The following is a 20911-nucleotide window of genomic DNA, read 5'->3' as shown; positions in this document are numbered from 1 at the left end:
CGGCGCTGCGCGTCGATGTGTCGGCCATCTCCGGCCATAGCAACCCAAACCGACGTGCGCTACAGCTTCCTGACATCCTAACGAAGCTATAGAGCTAGCCCTACTCCCTCATTGCAACGGTGGTGAGCTCTGGTCGCGTGCATGGCCGCGCGGCGGCGAGCACACCGTCGGCACGGCAGTGGTGCGGCACGGTGAGACCCTAATCGGCCAAACCATCTTCGATTTCACCCTCTACGGGTCCTAGCGACTACGGAACGAGAGAAAGAGCGAGAAAAAGGCAGCGGGAGAGCGCTGGCCACGGTGACCCGCGAGCTCGTCGGAGCTCCGGTCATGGCGACCGCGGCGAAAGTGCCCGATTGGGCTCTACCTTGGTGTTATCGGTGGCGCTCAGTGTCGTTGAAGGTGGAGCGGACCAAGGCGTAGCTGTGCACGGAATTTTGGAGGCAATGGTGCGGTGGTGGAGGCAAAACACGGTGGTGCTGGCTCGGTTCGCGCTCACTAGCGATGGCGGAGAGAAGAGAGAGCAGAGGGAGAGTGCGTGCGCGAGTGAGAGTGGGGAGAGTGAGGAGGAGTGTCTGGCGTTGTCATCGTCCAAATTGCCCACACGCGGATGATGGCGGCAGCGCGCGGCTTCCATGCGGCGCGCGCGGCCTAACGCTGTCAGCCATGACGCCGTCGACGTCGCACGCGGCGACGACTTCGTTAGGTGACTGACAGAGCTACTTCATGCACGATTATATCCCTAACCAAACTGACAGAGCTACATGAGATCAACAACTTTTATTTACTAATCACCCTCTGATTCAGCATAGATTTCAAACTACAGAGCCCCAAACATGGGTTCATCGAAACTGGAAATCAGTTCCAGACTAAAATCTAAGTCTCAAAACAGCCCCCAAATCTGCCTTCTAACCACTTTTTGAGCATTTTCTACACATTTTCCTGACTTGGCCCCAAAATAACTTTTGTTCCTTATGAAATTCTACACATTTTACATTTAGGGAACATCAACATGCAAGCCCTGTAGATAGCACTTTTTAATTAGTCAGACAAAACCACTTCTAGGGTCAAAACAAAGTCACTATCACTTAGGAGCTTAATTAGCCAAGATGATCAACATGAACATTGCTTAATTATGCATCCTAAGTCACTCTAGGTTGGTTTAGTGAACAACCAACACACTCACTTGTGTTAAGAACTTATGTCCCTATGCAATTCAAACACAATTTAAGCAATTCAAGCAAATTCAAACAAGTTTCATACTCCACATGAAATGACATGGTCTTTTGAGTTGATGCTCATGCCAAGGGTGCTTAGGGTGATGCTCATGATGATGGTCATGGTGATGCACATGCTTATGCAACTTAACACCTAGAGGTGTTACATTGATCAAGCTTGGATTCCCGTCGTTGTCAAGAGCGTGGATTCGGTATAATTCTTTGTACCCCTCTCTCATTGTATTCTCCACCGTTTTTGTGTGCTTGCTACAATGTTTTTGTCAACATTAGTACTCATCATATATATGTTCTTGATTGCAATGTTCTTTGTCTACTTTGATTATATGTCTAGTATAGTTAGATTATCATGGAGTTTATACATATGTTCATATAGAGCTCATCCTATCCAGGATCCTGGGGTGAGTGGTATGCATTATGTAAGCGTGGTGCTTAGATATTGTAACACCCTCGGTGTTACCACGTTAACAATTCATCAAATCATGGCATGCGCATCATGTTTATATGTTAACATTTGTGATAATGTGTATAAATAATTTATTGTGGCTTGAAAAGATAAAAGAAATGTTAAATAAAAACAATTTCTATAGCTTTTGTTATAATACATAGTGCTTCAAGTTAATTTTTATCAAGCAAAAATAATATAAGACATATGTATGATATGTGAATAAAAGTTGAAATATAAAGTTTATAGATGACGATGCAACTTTTTATTTTGAAAAATATTTTTGCTAGTTAGCATTTTTAATAGCTTGAAAATGGAATTTATTGCTGGTTTCGGCTCCGAACGCGGAGTTTGCCTAAGTGTTGGATTTCAGCGACAATGCTATATTGATGAATTATTTGCGAAAAACCTAGCTAAACACTAGTGCTGTATTTTTATTTAAACGCTTGCGTCGCAGTGAGTGCTTCGCAATGGTATAGATGTTGCCTGGGTTAGCTCGGGTTTTGGTCGCTTAATAAATTCCTCAAGAGCTCGAGAAAACGCTGTTGGATCAGCTAGTGCGCGCTCTCAGCCGGCAGTTGGCAGTGCCAACTTGACGTGCCTCTGTCTCCTTCTCTGGTTGATCATGGCTCGAGTACGATGCTCCATTGAGTAGCTTAATGTACCAAGTTCAGCGTTGTCCAGTTGGATGAACGCGAAGTGACCTGGTTTGGGCGAAAACGATGCTTTAAAAAGCATGCACAGCACCCGTGTCGGTTTTTGGCTCTGTGTTCGCGGTCACCGCACGCGTCACGTCACCGACCGTCGTGCGTGGGCGCCGCTGTGCCCGCCTGCGTGCTGCTCCTGCCTCGCTTCTCCGATGCAGCTGTTAGACACGCGATGCGCGTCGCGACGTTGCGGGCGTTGGAGTCATCGCGTCGGGTCCGCTGTTCCTCCCGCGCCACGACGTTGTGGCCGCTGTGGAACTCCGCTTGCTGTTTATGGCGCTGCGGCCTTGTCGTGCGCTGGGGAGCTCAACCGCGCAGTCGGACACTGCACGAGTGCCGCGCAGCTGTCCGGGCCGCGTTGCGACAAGCCAGGCGACCGGAGTCAGCCTGCCAGTCTCCTCACCGCAGTGGGCGCCGGACCCACGCCATCCCTTTTCTTCAGATAGGAAGCACTTCGAGCCAATTCATCCCGTCTATCGCTCCGCTGGGAAGTCAACCACCCGACCAACCTCATCCCACCTCGACTGGAGCACAGTTGAGCTCCAATTTTGGCGTTTGGCCGTTGCGGACGCCGGAGTGGCTGTTATCGGTCGCGTGGGCTATAACTTCCCCGATTACTCAATTAACTTTACCATCAACCTCACTTAGACCTCCTCTGCACCCTGCTCACACCCACCGAACCGCTACCGTCCTCCCTTGGCCGCTGACGCAACCGCGCCACCGCGGAGCGCCGCCGAGCCGTTCAGGTCGCACGTGGCTGGCCCTCCTCCAGCGTCCTCTCCTTCAACCGTCTTCTCGGGTAGGCTGGTGGTAAGTCACTGGTGTTCTCAAGCTAGATGGTTGAGCCGTTAGTCGCTCTGGTTCGCCGGAAAAGCTTCGCCGCCTCCGAGAATCGCCGCTTGCGGCTGGAGCTCGCGTTAGTGCGTCCCGGGGCATCTAGTTGCCGCCTATCCTTGCGCGTTGGGCTGTAGATGGTGTTCGGTCTCTTAGTTTCCGCCGTAGGTAGCCCAGTTGGCCGGCATAATCGTCCAGTGCCGCCCGTTCGCCGCGCCGTCGAGCGCGCGGTCGTTGGGGGCTTCGCCACGGGAATTCGGATCCATCCAGGGGGCTGAGGGTGCGTTTGGTCGCAGAGTCGAGCGGCTCCATTCCAATTTTTTAAATAGAGCCGTTCTATTCTACGTTTGGCAAACAGAACAGAGCCGGTCTATTTTTTGTTTGGTTGAAGAGTAGAATAGAGTGGAGCCGCTCTGTTCTTTGTTTGGTTGGAGAGTCATACGAGTGTAGAGGGGAGGGAGAGGGAGGAGAGCGCTCGCGTCCGGGAGAGCGCTCGCATCCGGTCGTTTTTGTGAAGCGGGAGCATTCCAACTATTTATGGTAAATTTCCATATGAAGACTCCAAGAGCCGTTCCGTTCCTCTTTTGTTGGAAACCAAACATCCAAAAAAAATAGGAATGGAGCCACTCCATTCTCTTCCACTACTCAACTAATTCGGTCAGTGAGAGAGTGAAACAGTGTTTGAACCGCGGGTTAGGGTGCGTTTGGTTGGAGAGTCAACTAGAATGGAGCGAATGGAGCGACGCCGCTACATTCTAGTTGACTCTCCAACCAAACGCACACTTAAACTATGTGGAGAGCTGGAGTCTAGCTGTCACATTCTTTTCGGATGCCCCGTTGCAGTGGTTATATGGTGCTGGGTGAGGGAGGCCCTGAACTGGGAGGGTATCCCGGCGTCTTTTCAAGACTTAAAATGTGCGATTGGGTCAAATTCCTCTATGCAATCTTCGGGCCATGTTATAGTTGCTAGTGTGTGTTGGGCTCTGTGGAAGAATAGAAATAATTGGGTGTTTAACAATATTCTTGTTTCTAATACTAAACACTTCTTTTCAGGTCGTGGGCTATGTGAAACAATGGCAGAAGCTGCAGATATCAGCGGTGGAGCTCCAGGAAGATTTGGCCAGGTTGATGGAGAGGATCAAAGAGTTCTAGGAAGCTAGGTTGTTCTAGTGTCTGTTATTTGTTTCTCGAGGTTGATGACCAACATGTGAGAAGGCTTCGGATGTTGCTGCTTGAAGTTCGTTCCTGTTTACTTAGCTCTTTGGGTAGGGTGTTGAAGGACGTTCTGTTATCCTTGTTCTGTCTTTTGATCTCTATGTTGATCTGCGATTCCTGTTTCCTGAGGTCTAGTAGGAGAGGTTCCAAGTTAGGGAGGTCCGGTTTAGCTGTGGTGTTTTGTTTAGATGCTGGTTGTTTATGAACATCTTGTAACAACTGGTAACCCGAGTCGAATGCTGTTTGGTGTCTTCCAATATAAGCCGGGCAAAATATGCCTTTTATCTAAAAAGCAACATAACAACCCGTCTTGTAATAGCGCACAATGAAAACCAACAACAGCTACGCTAGGCAAATCAGGGGACACACCTGAACAGCGGTTGGATACTAATCGAACGTCTGGCACAGGGTGACCGACGCTTAAGCAAGCGGTCAATCAACTATCACCGAGACAGACCCTTTTTATATATGCAAAGATTTCGATGACGGATAATTAATATACAAAGTTTGGGACTATTTGAATTCATATTTAACTATGTCATGGTCTATACTTTTTAGAAAATAAAATAGACCTAACGACTAATTAATTAGTCTGGTTGGGTAGATATTTCTGATTTTCGTAACAAATCCGAAGATTTATTTTTTTTAGCACATCTTGTATGTATTATTTTATTTATTTAGAGCCTTTTATTATCAATTGTAGGATAAGATAGAATGGTAAAAGATGCCCTTTTATGTCTGTGCGTGCAGGTCACCTATGCGTGCTTATTACATGTTGTTGCGCGTGCTATGATCTTCATGCGCCTCAACCTCTTAGGTTCAAAATGGTGTGGTGGAAAGCAGGCACTGTTGGTGACCTTTATCTACCCGGATTGAAGGCAGCAGAGTTGTACTCCTATATAGCATCGCACCCGCCACTCCATGCATCTGCAATAGTGCTCCATTTAGCTCCACAGTCCACACTCTCCACCTAGTTCGCCACAGGTTCAATTCGACCAGTGTGATAGATGTTGCGCCCAAGCATTCAAACCAAGGCTCTTCTCCTGCTCCTCCTGCTGGTGGTGGAGGACACCAAAGTGGGTATGAGAGACAAGACGTCGAGGTGGAATTCAACCTCGACCACTGTCCGATACCCAATGTACCTCTTGAGTTTACAGCTACTTCACTCCAATGTCAACTCTGGAAGCCGACATCCCGTGAGCGTCGGTCACGTTCTCATTGATCATCAGCGAAGCGTTGTGTTTCAAGTCGGTGCGCCAGACAGTCACTAAGAACTAGGAGGGTTTGGCGTACCTCACCATGGGGCAGTTTAATGGTCTGCTAGCGTGGGGTAGATCTAGTATTGCCTCTACCGCTGGCACACCAACTAAGCAATAACAATGTTTTAAGAGTTGGAATGAACCAATAGTTTACACTATTCAAACGCTTGTTACAACAAAAAATGATATATAAAATATTGTCTATAGCCACCCATGGCTCAACAAAAAATTTACATGTGACAAATAAGCTCTTTGAATGTTCATGTTAGTTCCTATCTATTGTTGTATAATCTACAGCAACAAAATTTTTTAGAGATGATCACTATTTAAACAAAAGATGTGTTGTGATGTTAGGTCTCCATTGGATCCCATACGAGAAAAAAGTAGATGAGGGAGTAAAATGAAGAGAGAAACCAACTAAGTAGGCCAAGAAGATTCCAGTCCATTTCCCTATGGGTCTCTTATATAGGAGAGGAAGGTGGCTCTTTACATTAAATCAATCGAATAATCTAGATATTCCATATAGGTCCTCACACATTACATGGCCCACCAATCTGATGAGCTAGGGCTTCGAGGGGTTAGAACTTAATCCCCAATAGTAGCCCCTTAGCTACTTTGGTTCAGAGGTGCATTGGAGTGAAGTAGCTGTAAACTCAAGAAAAAGGCCTAGTTACAACTCTAACTTAAGGCTGTGGAGAACATTGTAAGGAAAATGGCTTCATGTGCCATATTTCCATAGTTGTGTTTTGCTGATTGATTGACAACCAACACTTGGACTAATAAACTTGTCTAGCTAGATGCACATTCTCAGGTGTTTAGGTCCAAGGGATGAAGAAGAAGAAAAGCCAAAGGCAAGGCCCGATGGGCCGCCCTTCCTTAACAGACTATACTTCGGACCTATTTTCCCAAAGGGCAGAGGATTTGGAAGCGAGGCAAAATTGTGAAGACCGGACAGTCCGAACCCTAAGAAATGAACGGACCGGACAATTTCAGTGAAGACAGCTATTGAAACGACCAAGTTCTACAGACGGGACGGTACGGTCTAACAGACCGTCCTAATGGTCGGACCAAGTCGGCCGAGGGTATAAAGATTGAAGCCGCAGGAGAAATCAACGAACCAGATGGTACGGTCAGTGGGGCTGTCCTATACATCGGGCATTACAATGGCTATTTCAGTGGCTAGTGCAATGGCTAGTTGGCAAGTACAACGGACCAGACAATCTGAAGTATGCCAAAGTGTATAGAATGGACAATACGGTCTATGCACTTTATGGCAGCCTTTTAGCCAACGGCTAGTTCGAGCTTGGGGGCTATATAAGCCATCGCACCCGGCCATTTGAGGCGAGTTGGAGCTACTGAAGACCACAACAAGTGTAGAGGAGTATTCCAAGCATATCTACCACTCCAACCACCAAAAGTGTGCTTAGTGCATCATCCAAGCTAGGTTAGAGCTTAGAGAGAGTGAGCTTGCGATCTCTTCTTGAAGGTAGCTCCTGCGTGAGCTAGAGAGAAGCCTTGGTTGTGGTCAAGCCACATTTTTTTGACGAAGTCTGTTTATGGCAGGTTGCTGCTTTTGCTGACCAGGTGACATCTGGAGCGCTTGTGGACCTCGCGACCTCACGGCTGCGTTCTGAGAAGAAACGGCTGGAGGACAAGTTTGAGCGTCTTCGGACCAAGAACACCAAGGCTATTCGGGACAAGTCTGCGACCGAAAATAAAAGTTGTAATCTTTTGGACAAGGTTGGCACCCTTGAAAAGGAGAACGAGGGCCTCAGTCACCAGCTGGGCGAGCTGAAGGACGCAATGGCCAAGTCGCAGTCGGAGGCCCAAGCTGCTCGGGACCGCGCCGCTCTCTAAGTATTTCGTCTCTCTAAGTATTATGTGTGTGGCAGCGCTATCGATGAGGCATAGTTCACCATCGGTCTCCATCGTGGGAAGTAAACGTCTTGTTCTAAATAAATATAGCATCAATTTAATTCATCATTCGGGATGAGGGATTCATAATCACAAAACAAGAACAAATTAACCAAACACACAGGGAACTTATAAAGTTGCTGATTAACGAAATCTAAGCAAATATAATTTGCTCGACAGGAGCATTATTACATCACGACCAAAGGTTCTTCTGGATTTAAAAATACTAGCTAACAGACATAAATAGATAATGACTGTTTTATCTACTCCAGGAGATCATCATCATCAAAGTCAAAGTCATCATCGCCGGTCTTGCCGTCTCCCTCAGTGGTGGCATCAATGGTGTCATCAACATCCATTGCCACAGCATCTGGCTGCTTAGTAGGCTTAGGCAATTCCAGAAGATGCTCTCCAGTCATAGCGTCAACATGCGCCTGAATAAAGTGAGCTTCTGGGTTCTAGCGTTTCTTCCACTCCTGATGTGCATCAATCAGGTGCTTTTCAGTGGTGCAAGTACGAGACCAATGCTTCTGGGATCCACAGCAAAGACAGCCTGCCCCGGCATGTTTCGAGTTACTTGCATCGCCTTTTTTACCCTTCTGGGGTTTGTCGTTGCCTCTACCATTGCCACCTTGTGACATCTTGAAACTCCCCCTTTTTGGCTCCTGATTGTTGTGGCGCCCATGGCCCCTTCCTCTGGAAGTTGGCGTGTGCTTCAGGCAGTTCCACAGTGTCAACAGGGCGCTTGTTGTAATTTTTCATCAGGAGCTTATTTTGTGACTCGGCAGCAAGCAGCTTGTTAACAAGGTCACTGTACTTCGTTTACTGGTTGTTGCGGTACTGCTGCTGGAGTACTATATTCGAGGGATAGAATGTTTCAAGAGTCTTCTCGATCATCTCCACTTCCATGACTATCTGGCCACAGAAGCAGAGCTGAGCGACGATCCGATGGATGGCAGTATTATATGCCCCCACTGTCTTGAAATCGAGCAGACGGAGATTGGCCTAGACATTTCTTGCCTGTGGCAGCATCACTTGCTTCTGCGTGCCAAAGCGATCCTTCAGCTTTGTTCACTGCACCAAGGGGTCTTTCACCTCAAGGTACTCCATCTTCAGGTCCGAGTGGATGTGACAGCGCAGAAAGATAGTTGCCTTTGCCTTATTGTGGGGTGGTAAGCCAGGGACGTTCGGGCCCAGCCTGATGATTGTGTTGGACAACTGCATGACGTCCAGGTGCATCTGGCAATCATTAGCCCACGTGAGGTAGTTCTTGCCGTCTAGGGCGAGTTCCTTAAATTCCAGCTTGCGGCGGTCAGCCATTGCCTGACAGACAGAATTAACTTCCGGTTAATTATGTGTGTCAATCATCCATAGCAGTAATTAAATGGTCGCACATAAAAAAATCCCAAATATAACATGTTATGTTCAAAATGAGAAACCCGACTTGGCCGGGTTTGGTCGGAAGTACTGGTCAGATTCCGATGGTACCGGCGGTTGGCGGTAGTACCGGTCTAAGTCTGGTACTACCCGCCAAGTTGGCACGTAGTACCGACCGTGGACCGGTAGTACCGGTGGTTAGCGGTAGTACCGGTCACATATTGGTAGATTGATCTGCAAGATTAAATCTAATAGCAAAGCACCGAGTGATCTGGTCATACCATCGTTGATGAATAGTGGATTCGAAGCCTATCGCGTAGGACAGTTCGGCAAAGGCCAAGGACCTGCTGGCCTGACGGAGAGTTGATGCAAAACAGATCTGATTACCACAGCAACATCACGGTGACGTTGAGGTAGAGCGTGCGGATAACGTGTTGAGAAACAACGTTAGCACGGATCACCAGATTTGTTCCCTTCCCTCAGCAGATGAGACGTGGAGAAGCTGTAGATCCCATTCCCTTTCCGGAGAAAAAACACGACAGAGAGGCACATAAGACAAAGGTGGATGGAACTTTTTCTTGTTCTTATTCAATAGATACATTGGTCCCCCCCCCCCACACACACACACATATATATATATATATATATAGAGAGAGAGAGAGAGAGAGAGAGTGAGTGGTGATAGAGACCTTCAAGATCGTACCTGGTATTTGCTCACGTAACCCTACCCGAGGGTTTCTTAACACTTTTATTGTTTTGCCTTATTTTGCTCTCAACTGGCGGTCGGACCCAGCCAGCTTGAGCTCTGTTTTCTGTTTTGTTCATTGGCGATTGAAAGTTGTTAGGCTATCTCCAGCAGATTCCCTATCTCATCCCCTATTTCAAACTTGTCTCTGCTAACAGTGTCATCTACAGTTCCGCGTTCCCTATCACTAGTACACAGAGGCTCTATAGTGGCGGTTCTAGAGCTGTTTGCACTGGCGTTTTTCAGTGCCGCCAGTGCTAGGGGCCAGTGGAAATCGCCATTTCCACTGGCGGTTATTCTAGAACCGCCAGTGAAAATATAATTTCCACTGGCGGTTTTCTTTATTTAGCCGCCAGTGGAAGTTTTCCCGCCTTTTTTTAAATTTTCAATTAGTACTGAAATTTATATATATTTACACACACAAACATATATATATTGATATTGATAAACATGTAGTATTGATATTAAAAGCAACATGGAATTAAATTCTATCATACATTTATATACATCAAAGTCTTGTTTACAACCATGTATGCATCACACATTATATACATCAAAGTTTTCACTTAAGCTCTAATAACTATCTCGGCTAAGAGATAGTCTACTAATTTCTGTTAGTATTCTAAACTCTGGCAAAGCTAATGTTCCGGAAGCATCGTGATATTTCCCTTCTGCGGGAATGACCTCTTTCAATATGAATGTGCACAGGTCCTCAACTATGCCATACAATGCACCTTCAGTCAAGTTCTCCGGGCTTCCTTGTTGAAATTGCTGTAAAGGAAGTTTATAAACATCATCTATTTATACTCAATAATAACACATTTGCATCTTTAATGACATAAATACATACGTGACTATTACTAATAATACCTTGCCAGGGTTCGTGATGTATCGTCCGTTCATTCTCATGAACTCGCACACGTAGAACCCACATAGGACCGATCCGGGTGGTTGCTTGTGGCACTACATAACGGGAGATTGGTTATTTAGTTGCAACATTGTCCTATGTACGTACATATATGATATGTATTCATAAATTCACATACTTACCGGCCAGTTATAATGGATGTCTAGTGGCACGCCTTTTTTGGACGTGTCGTACTTTCCACCTTGTAGCTTATAAAACCTAAATGCCCTGTGATCTCAAATAGAATCACCATCTTATTCTACAATTCTCATCGATATAAGTATGCATGCATAGAAAAGGCTTACAGCTCTAAGATGCTGAGGAATTTTGAATAGGCCGAAGGCTCGGTGTGCAAGGAGTCGAGCACCAGCACCTTTCCAACCTTAGGATAAATGATGAAGCATATCCAGTGGTCCCTGTACGAATCAAACTTGTGATACATGTGTATTGAAATTATTAATTTTATTTATGCAAAATCACACTTACTTAAAGTTGTACGGGGCCACTATGGATTCCCTGTCTTGAAATTGAAGCATTGCGTGTCCTATGTAGGTGGCGTATCTTGCTTCAAAATCCTTCTTCAGATCCTGGATACGCACCTCAATTTCTTCGTCCGTTAGTCCCTGTAATGCTTCGTTGTCTTTTCCGATTCTAAAAGTGTGGCTATCCTCGCATATCTTTTTTGGGTTGAGATACCCAACCCTTTTACTGGCACTAGCATTGGGATTGGTACCATAAAGGATCTCCTGCTGATCATGTTGCATTCTGCAACGCACACGTGCATGTCAGATATTGAAAATTTATACAACTCACTAATAATAACACATATATGTGGAGTATGAGTGACACTTACAATGCAAATATGGTTACAAGTTGCACGTCGAGTCTCTGAAGGTTCATCATTAACCACATGTCCTCGAATGCAACAAAGGCATTTTGATTTGAACCAATAAAAGCATGGGCTGGTATATTGACACTGATGGTGTCGATGCCAACTGAAGATGCCCGCATGTACCAATCATGCAACCTTTTAATATTAGTCGGGACCTTCCTTAGTTTCTCAAAAGTGAGTAGTGGTCTGCCCGGCACATATTTTTTAGGCACGTTTTTATAATCTGCCTTAGTTGGCTTCTTTATCTTTGCGGCCATTGCCTCAGCCTTTTTTGCGGACTCCTCGAGATCGGCCAAATCAACAGTGTCTGACGTGAGGCTCCGTCCAATCCCTTTCAAAAGACGAGCTGTGCCAGCAGTGGATTTACTCTTCTTTTTCTTCTCGAACGGGGACACTAATTTTGGTATAGAAACTTTAGATTTCTTTGATGGTCGTGGATCCCTTGATGGCTGTGGAGAAGGTGGATCCCTGAAGGGCGATGTATGTGGCGGAGACGGTGGGCCACCATGAGGATGAGGAGAAGGAGGGTCAGAAAGAGGATGAGGAGCAACATGTGAAGTTTGAGGAGGTGATGATGGATGTACAATAGGAACAGCAATTTGAGAAGGCGGAGACGGTTGGGCCTGCGACGACGGCTGTCGTGGTGGATCAACCAATTCGACATCCCTTCGAGGCCAAAGGATAAAATTCTTGATAGCTTGTCCAAGTGTCTCGATACCTTCGGGCCCAGGGATGTCTAGCATGTCGTCCTCGGATCCTTGGACGACTGTCGTCACTTCTACCCTGCAATATTCTTCTGGAATGTCGTTTCCATGGAACTTGCGTCCTGGGATCGCAAGGCCTGTGGCTACTTTCTTTGTACGCTGATTGTTAATACCATATCTTATAACTAGTGTGCATGCCACAGGCCTTGTGATGTCATCAACTGGATAGCGGACCTTATTTCCCGTTGACGCGATAGAGCTTGGGATGGTCGTACCCTCGGTGGAAGCCGGTGGTTGAGCTGCTGGAATTATTTGCATCTGTGGAGTGGTCATCTGTTGAACAGACATCGCACTCGCCAATTGCTGCATCAATTCTAGAGGAGGATTCGATAGCATTTCAGACATCAGGCCTTTGAACTCTTTCTTGGCCTCCTCCTTAAAATAATTCACCATCTCTTCCTTGTATCGATCACGTTTCTTGTACAGACCTTCCCATTGTGGTCCGAATCCTTCCTTCCATCCTTCCTTAGATGAGATTCCTCGTACACGACCAGGATGCTCAGGGTTACCGAGACCAGCCGTTAGAATGTCTCTCTCCCTTTGCGGCTTAAATGTTCCTTGGCTCTGCTTAGCTGCAATTGCATATATGTTTTTTGCCGCTTCTTCGACAGTGGGATCATCAAAAGATACACCAGACTCAGTTTCCCTTGGTTTTCTAGCACGGATCCAATTAGCTGTCCTTTCACCAAGTTGCTCGGACAGCGTCGGCAACCCTGCAGCCTTCTTCTCGGCGTCTTCTTGTCTCCATTTAGGAACCTGACGCTTGTAACCACCTGTGCCAAGGTGGTGGTGGTATTTGTTCTTCTTAGATAGTTCCGAATTTGCCTCACTTAGCGATATGAAATCAGGGCTGCTCCTCTGCTCTAGAAATACTGCCCATTGACCTGCTGAGATTTTATATTTTTTCGTCGGGTCTAGGTCTTTCTTTGCAAACTTTGTATTCATCTCAGACCTCCAGTTTCGGAAATTGATTGCAAACTGCTTCATCGTGTATTTTTTCACGAGTTCTTCTGAACCCCGAGGCAAAACGAACCTCGTTATTAGCTTATTCCACATTTGATTCTTGACATCATCTGATACATCTCTCCACTGTCGGATTGTGATGTCAAGATTATCTCTAACTAAGAACCCAAGTGCATTCCGGAACTTAGGCAGTGCCTCTTCTGGAGCTAGGGGCTGACCATTCGGGCTCACGTCTGCGATTTTATATGTCTTGTCAGGAAACTTGTTTAGCCCCCTGTCACCTCTGTTCCGATCGCTCTGCTTCCTTTTCCTTGACCTCTCGGTGGTTGTCTCGGTTGATTCCGGTGCGCCTTGGGTCGGTCCGGTGCGCCTTGGGTTGGTTCCGGTGCGCCTTGGGTCGGTTCCGGTGCGTCTTGGGTCGGTTCCGGTGCGTCTTGGTATCGTGCCGCAGCTTTTTCGAGCATCGCACGAAATTGAGACAAGACCTCCTATTCATGTAATAAAATGCACAAGAAATCATGCATGTGTAATAGACATTGTGAAATCAGCTAATTAATTAGGTACACACACGAAATTAAGGATGTGTAATTTACCTCATGGTCTTGTGGATCATAAGTAGGGTCACGTTGCAACTCACGGCGAGCGGCCCTATTTATGCTAGTGGTAGGAAAAGGGTCGCTAGGCGTTTCATATCCTTCACTGCTGGATTGTTCTTGAGCAACACTCTTGTCCATGTGGTCGGGCCCTAATCCTTGGTCCTTGATTGGAGAACTCATTGAGCTATATATATACAAATACATATTAACACATATTAACATAAGCAATAATTAAATTCATATTAACAAATACCCTAACCCTTAACCACTAACACTAACCCTAAGCCCTAACCCTAACCCCTAATATTGTGATACAGATATTATCGAGTTACGTATAGAGAGGGAGAGTCGTATAGGACGTAGAGAGAGAGATGGAGAGTCGTATAGAACGTATAGAGAGGGAGAGAGGGAGAGTCGTATAGAACGTAGAGAGAGATGGAGAGTCGTATAGAACGTATAGAGAGGGAGAGAGGGGGAGTCATATAGGACGTAGAGAGAGAGAGATGGAGAGTCGTATAGAACGTATAGAGAGGGAGAGAGGGAGAGTCGTACGGATATTATCGAGTTGTGTACCCCTTTCATCAGATTGGAACAAAATATTAGAACATATATATAATATCATACTAAGTTCTTACATAATACGCCGTCCATCATACTAAGTTCTTATATATAATATCATACTAAGATTAGAACATATATAGTAATTTCTACTTTTCTACTCCTCGTCGTCTATCAGTGTCGTCCAATCGATCTCCTCATCTTCATCGTCGGAGATGTTGGTGATGACGGGCACGGAGACAACCTCGCGTGCAGTAGACGGGCCTGCGGCGGCGACACGTTGACGGCGGCGATTCGAGAGAACTCTGCAGGCGCGCATGAAAAACCGGCGTACGGCGACATGATGATTGAGCCTCGACCGGTGCCGGAGCTCGAGGTGGCGGCTGAAAGGGAAATGTGCCTTTGGGCCATTTCTAAGTATTTTGGTGATTAAGTGCAAACACAAATGCTAAAAGGTGAATTTATACCCATGGGTGAACAAAGTGCAAATCACAAGTGAAGGTATGTTTCTAAGCCTTAGTACATTGGTTTTGTGCACTAATATTCTTGTCTAAGTGCTAGAAACAGGAAGAAGAAAAGAGGAGAGTTGGCTGTGTGCAGCCAAAGGCTGTTTCGGGCTGGGGCACCGGACTGTCCGGTGTGCACCGGACAGTGTCCGGTGCGCCAGACCAGCACGAAGCAAACCAGCCGCTCTCGGGAAATCGCCGACGACGTACGGCTAAAATTCACCGGACTGTCCGGTGTGCACCGGACTGTCCGGTGAGCCAACGGTCGGCCGCGGAATCTGCGCGCGACACGTGGCCGGGCCAACGGTCGGAAGGGGGCACCGGACTGTCCGGTGTGCACCGGACATGTCCGGTGCGCCAACGGCTCCTAGATCTTCAGCAGTCAGCAACGGTCAGATGAGCTGTTTATGGAAATAAATCGAGCATCGGACAGTGTCCGGTGTGCACCGGACTGTCCGGTGCGCCACGAGACAGAAGGCAAAGATGGCCTTCCAGATTTGTTCTCAACGGCTCCTAGCTGCCTTGGCGCTATAAAAGGGACCCCTAGGCGCATGGAGGAGGATATCAAGCATTCCTACAACCTTTCTAAGCACCAAGTCATTGATCTCGCGCATTCGATTCATTGTGATAGCATATAGAGCTCTTGTGGAGTTGTGTACTCTTTGAGTTGTGTTGCGAGCTCTTGTTGCTGCTTGTGTGCGTGTTGCTCTGATCCTTTGAAGTCTTGTGTGCGTTGCTCATTTCCTCCTTACTCCGTATTTCTTTGTGAATCTTAAGTGTAAGGGCGAGAGACTCCAAGTTGTGGAGATTCCTCGCAAACGGGATATTGAAAGGCAAAGCAAAACACCGTGGTATTCAAGTTGGTCTTTGGACTGCTTGAGAGGGGTTGATTGCAACCCTCGTCCGTTGGGACGCCACAACGTGGAGTAGGCAAGCGTTGGTCTTGGCCGAACCACGGGATAAACCACTGTGTCATCTCTGTGTTTGATCTCTTGTGGTATTGAGTTTTGTTGAGACTCCTCTCTAGCCACTTGGCAATAATTGTGCTAACACTTAACAAGTTTTTGTGGCTATAAGTTTAAGTTTTACAGGATCACCTATTCACCCCCCCCCTCTAGGTGCTCTCAATTGGTATCAGAGCCATTCTCTTCAAGAAAGGGACTAACCGCCCGAAGAGATGGATCCTAAAGGGAAGGGAATTGTGATCAACGACAAGGAGAAGGAGTCCTTCATCAACGAGCCAAGGGATGACAAGTCCAACGACTCGGGCTCAGGCCACAAGCGAAAAGATGGGAAGAAGAAGAAGACAAGACGCATCAAGGAGATCGTCTACTACGACAGCGATGAGTCCTCTTCTTCCCAAAAGGACAACGACGACTACGACAAACAAAAGACGGTTAACTCAAACTTTTCTTTTGATTATTCGTGCATTCCGCATAGCTCAAATGCTCATTTGCTCCCCATTCCACTTGGCAAGCCTCCTCACTTTGATGGAGAGGATTACGGATTTTGGAGTCACAAAATGCGTACTCACCTATTTTCTCTCCATCCAAGCATTTGGGAGATTGTGGAAAGTGGAATGAAATTTGATAGCTCGGATAGCCCTTTGTTTATTAATGAACAGATCCATAAAAACGCACAAGCTACTACTGTGTTGCTAGCCTCTTTGTGCAGGGACGAGTACCACAAGGTGAGCGGCTTGGATAATGCCAAACAGATTTGGGACACCCTCAAGATCTCTCATGAGGGGAATGATGTCACCTTACTTACCAAGATGGAGTTGGTGGAGGGCGAGCTCGGACGATTCGCGATGATAAGGGGCGAGGAGCCGACACAAACATACAACCGGCTCAAGATCCTTATCAACAAAATAAGGAGCTACGGAAGCACGCGATGGACGGATCACGACGTCGTCCGCCTAATGCTAAGGTCATTTACCGTTCTTGATCCTCACTTGGTGAACAATATTCGTGAAAATCCTAGGTACACCAAGATGTCGCCCGAAGAAATTCTTGGAAAATTTGTAAGCGGGCGAATGATGATCAAGGAGGCGAGGTATGTGGACGACGCGTTGAATGGTCCAATCCATGAGCCTCAACCCATTGCTCTAAAGGCAACAAGGAGCAAGGAGGCGCTACCTAGCAAGGTGGCTCAAATTGAGGCGGCCGGACTAAATGATGAAGAGATGGCTCTCATCATCAAACGCTTCAAGATGGTGCTAAAGGGTCACAAAGGGCAGCCAAGCAAGAACAAAACAAAGGGGAAGCGCTCATGCTTCAAGTGCGGTAAGATTGGTCATTTTATCGCTAACTGCCCTGAAAATGATAGTGACCAGGAACAGGGAAACAAGAGGGAAAAGAAGAAGAATTACAAGAAGGCAAAGGGCGAGGCGCATCTAGGAAAGGAGTGGGACTCGGACTGCTCCTCTTCTGACTCCGACAATGAAGGACTCGCCGCCACCGCCTTCAACAAATCAACCCTCTTCCCCAACGAGCGTCACACATGCCTTATGGCAAGGGAGAAGAAGGTACATACTCGAAACTCTACCTATGCTTCTTCAAGTGAAGACGAATCTAGTGATGAGGATGAAGTAGATTACTCATGCTTGTTTAAGGGCTTAGATAGAACCAAGGTAGACAAAATTAATGAATTGATTGATGCCTTAAATGATAAGAATGTACTCTTAGAAAAGCAAGAGGATTTGTTGTATGAAGAACATGATAAATTTATAGAAGCTCAAAGATCTCATGCTCTAGAAGTTAAAAGAAATGAAATGCTTTCTTGTGAATTATCTTCTTGCCATGAAACAATTTCTAAATTAAGGAGCATTAATGATGATTTGAATGCTAAGTTAGAGATTGCTAGTAAATCCACCTCTTGTGTAGAAAATGTTGTAGCGTGCACTAGGTGCAAAGATATCAACATTGATGCTTATAGTGAACACCTAGCTTGCATTTCTAAATTAAATGAAGAGGTAGCTAGTCTTAATGCCCAACTTAAGACTAGCAAAAGTGAATTTGATAAGTTAAAATTTGCAAGGGATGCCTATACAATTGGAAGACATCCCTCAATTAAGGATGGACTTGGCTTCAAGAGGGAAGCCAAGAACTTAATAAGCCATAAGGCTCCCATTCCCGCCAAGGAGAAAGGGAAGGCCCCTATGGCTAGTAGTGCAAAAAAGAACCATGCTTTTATGTATCATGGTAGGAGACATACTAGAAATGCAAATAGAAGTTATGATGTTTTTGATTCATATGCTTATGATTCTCATGCCATGGTTGCTTCTAGTTCTTCCTATATGCATGATAGAAATATGTCTAGGAGAAATGCCATTCATCATGTGCCTAGAAAGAATATTATTCATGCTTCTAGGAAAGTAGTGAATGAATCCTCTACAATCTATTGTGCTTTAAATGTTGCCTTTGCTATTTATAGAAAGGATAGAAAGGTGATTGCTAGGAAGTTAGGGGCAAAATGCAAGGGTGATAAAACTTGCATTTGGGTCCCTAAGGAAATTGTGACTAACCTTGTAGGACCCAACAAGAGTTGGGTACCTAAGTCCCAAGCCTAAATTTACCTTGCAGGTTTATGCATCCGGGGGCTCAAGCTGGATTATTGATAGCGGATGCACAAACCATATGACGGGGGAGAAGAAGATGTTCACCTCCTACGTCAAGAATAAGGATTCCCAAGATTCAATCATATTCGGTGATGGGAATCAAGGCAAGGTAAAAGGGTTAGGTAAAATTGCAATTTCTAATGAGCACTCTATTTCTAATGTGTTTTTAGTAGAGTCTCTTGGATATAATTTGCTATCAGTTAGTCAATTATGCAATATGGGATATAACTGCTTGTTTACAAATGTAGATGTGTCTGTCTTTAGAAGATCTGATGGTTCACTAGCTTTTAAGGGTGTACTAGACGGCAAGCTTTATTTAGTTGATTTTGCAAGAGAAGAGGCCGGTCTAGATGCATGCTTAATGGCTAAGACTTGAATGGGTTGGCTGTGGCATCGCCGCTTAGCACATGTGGGGATGAAGAACCTCCACAAGCTTCTAAAGGGAGAACACGTGATAGGTCTAACTAATGTTCAATTCGAAAAAGATAGACCTTGTGCAGCTTGTCAAGCAGGGAAACAGGTGGGAGGCACTCATCACACCAAAAATGTGATGACGACATCAAGACCCTTGGAGATGCTGCATATGGACCTCTTCGGACCCGTCGCCTATCTGAGCATAGGAGGAAGTAAGTATGGTTTAGTTATTGTTGATGACTTTTCCCGCTTCACTTGGGTGTTCTTTTTGCAGGAAAAGTCCGAAACCCAAGGGACCCTCAAGCGCTTCCTCAGGAGAGCTCAAAATGAGTTTGAGCTCAAGGTAAAGAAGATAAGGAGCGACAACGGGTCCGAGTTCAAGAACCTTCAAGTGGAGGAGTTCCTTGAGGAGGAAGGGATCAAGCACGAGTTCTCCGCTCCCTACACACCACAGCAAAATGGTGTGGTAGAGAGGAAGAACAGGACGCTAATCGATATGGCAAGGACGATGCTTGGAGAATTCAAGACCCCCGAGCGTTTTTGGTCGGAAGCCGTGAACACGGCTTGCCACGCCATCAACAGGGTCTACCTTCACCGCCTCCTCAAGAAGACTTCGTATGAGCTACTAACCGGTAACAAACCCAACGTATCTTACTTTCGTGTATTTGGGAGCAAGTGCTACATTCTGGTGAAGAAAGGTAGAAATTCTAAGTTTGCTCCCAAAGCTGTAGAAGGGTTTTTATTAGGTTATGACTCAAATACAAAGGCGTATAGAGTCTTCAACAAATCATCAGGTTTGGTTGAAGTCTCTAGCGACATTGTATTTGATGAGACTAATGGCTCTCCAAGAGAGCAAGTTGTTGATCTTGATGATGTAGATGAAGAAGATGTTCCGACGGCCGCAATACGCACCATGGCGATTGGAGATGTACGGCCTCAGGAACATTTGGAGCAAGATCAACCGTCTTCCTCAACTATGGTGCAACCCCCGACTCAAGATGATGAACAGGTTCATCAAAAGGAGGCGTGTGATCAAGGGGGAGCACATGATGATCATGTGATGGAGGAAGAAGCGCAACCGGCACCTCCAACCCAAGTTCGAGCGGTGATTCAAAGGGATCATCCCGTCGACCAAATTTTGGGTGACATTAGCAAGGGAGTAACTACTCGATCTCGATTAGTTAATTTTTGTGAGCATTACTCCTTTGTCTCTTCTATTGAGCCTTTCAGGGTAGAAGAGGCCTTGCTAGATCCGGACTGGGTGTTGGCCATGCAAGAGGAGCTCAACAACTTCAAGAGGAATGAAGTTTGGACACTGGTGCCTCGTCCCAAGCAGAATGTTGTGGGAACCAAGTGGGTGTTCCGCAACAAACAGGACGAGCACGGGGTGGTGACGAGAAACAAGGCTCGACTTGTGGCAAAAGGTTATGCCCAAGTCGCAGGTTTGGATTTCGAGGAGACTTTTGCTCCTGTGGCTAGGTGTAACACTCAAGTTGTATACCAAGAGTAATATAGAGAGCTCCTCATTTTGTGTGTCTTATTTGCATCATAAAAAGAGCACCTATGTAATTGAGAGTGACTAAATAAAACAATTATGCTAAAATAAAGAAAAAGTGCATTTGTTGGAGTTTTATGTGTTGTGCATTAAATAAAACCATGAGGATAAAAATAATAAGGTATTAATTATTTGAAGCTTGATTTAACCCTAAATTTGAAATTAGGGTTTTGAAAATAAGGAAAAGAGAAGAGATAGGAAAATATAAATAAAATGTATAAATAATTATCTTCAGTCTTAGTATTTTTAATGGCAAAAATAGAGTTTATAAATGAAGATCCACAAAAAGTTTGAATTAAATCAAATTGGGTTTGAAAATAAAGAAAATGGAAAGAAAAAATGAAAAAGAAAAAGATAAAAACCTTACCTGGGCCCTGAACCTGGAATTCGGCCCAACTTACCTTTC

At 45.8% G+C, this 20911-nt stretch overlaps 1 long non-coding RNA gene across 1 annotated transcript; it reads left to right on the top strand.

The window, feature by feature from the left end:
• The first annotated feature begins 2686 nt into the window (after positions 1-2686).
• On the top strand, positions 2687-4722 carry LOC100277956 (uncharacterized). The gene is made up of 2 exons (XR_554080.2): positions 2687-3197; positions 4275-4722. It is a non-coding gene; the product is annotated as an uncharacterized lncRNA (long non-coding RNA).
• The last annotated feature ends 16189 nt before the right edge of the window (positions 4723-20911 follow it).

This window comes from Zea mays, chromosome 6 (genome assembly GCF_902167145.1).
Source record: "Zea mays cultivar B73 chromosome 6, Zm-B73-REFERENCE-NAM-5.0, whole genome shotgun sequence".
NCBI lineage: Eukaryota > Viridiplantae > Streptophyta > Magnoliopsida > Poales > Poaceae > Zea > Zea mays.
Note: the sequence above shows the minus strand (reverse complement) of the source record. Positions and strands in the feature narration are given on the sequence as shown.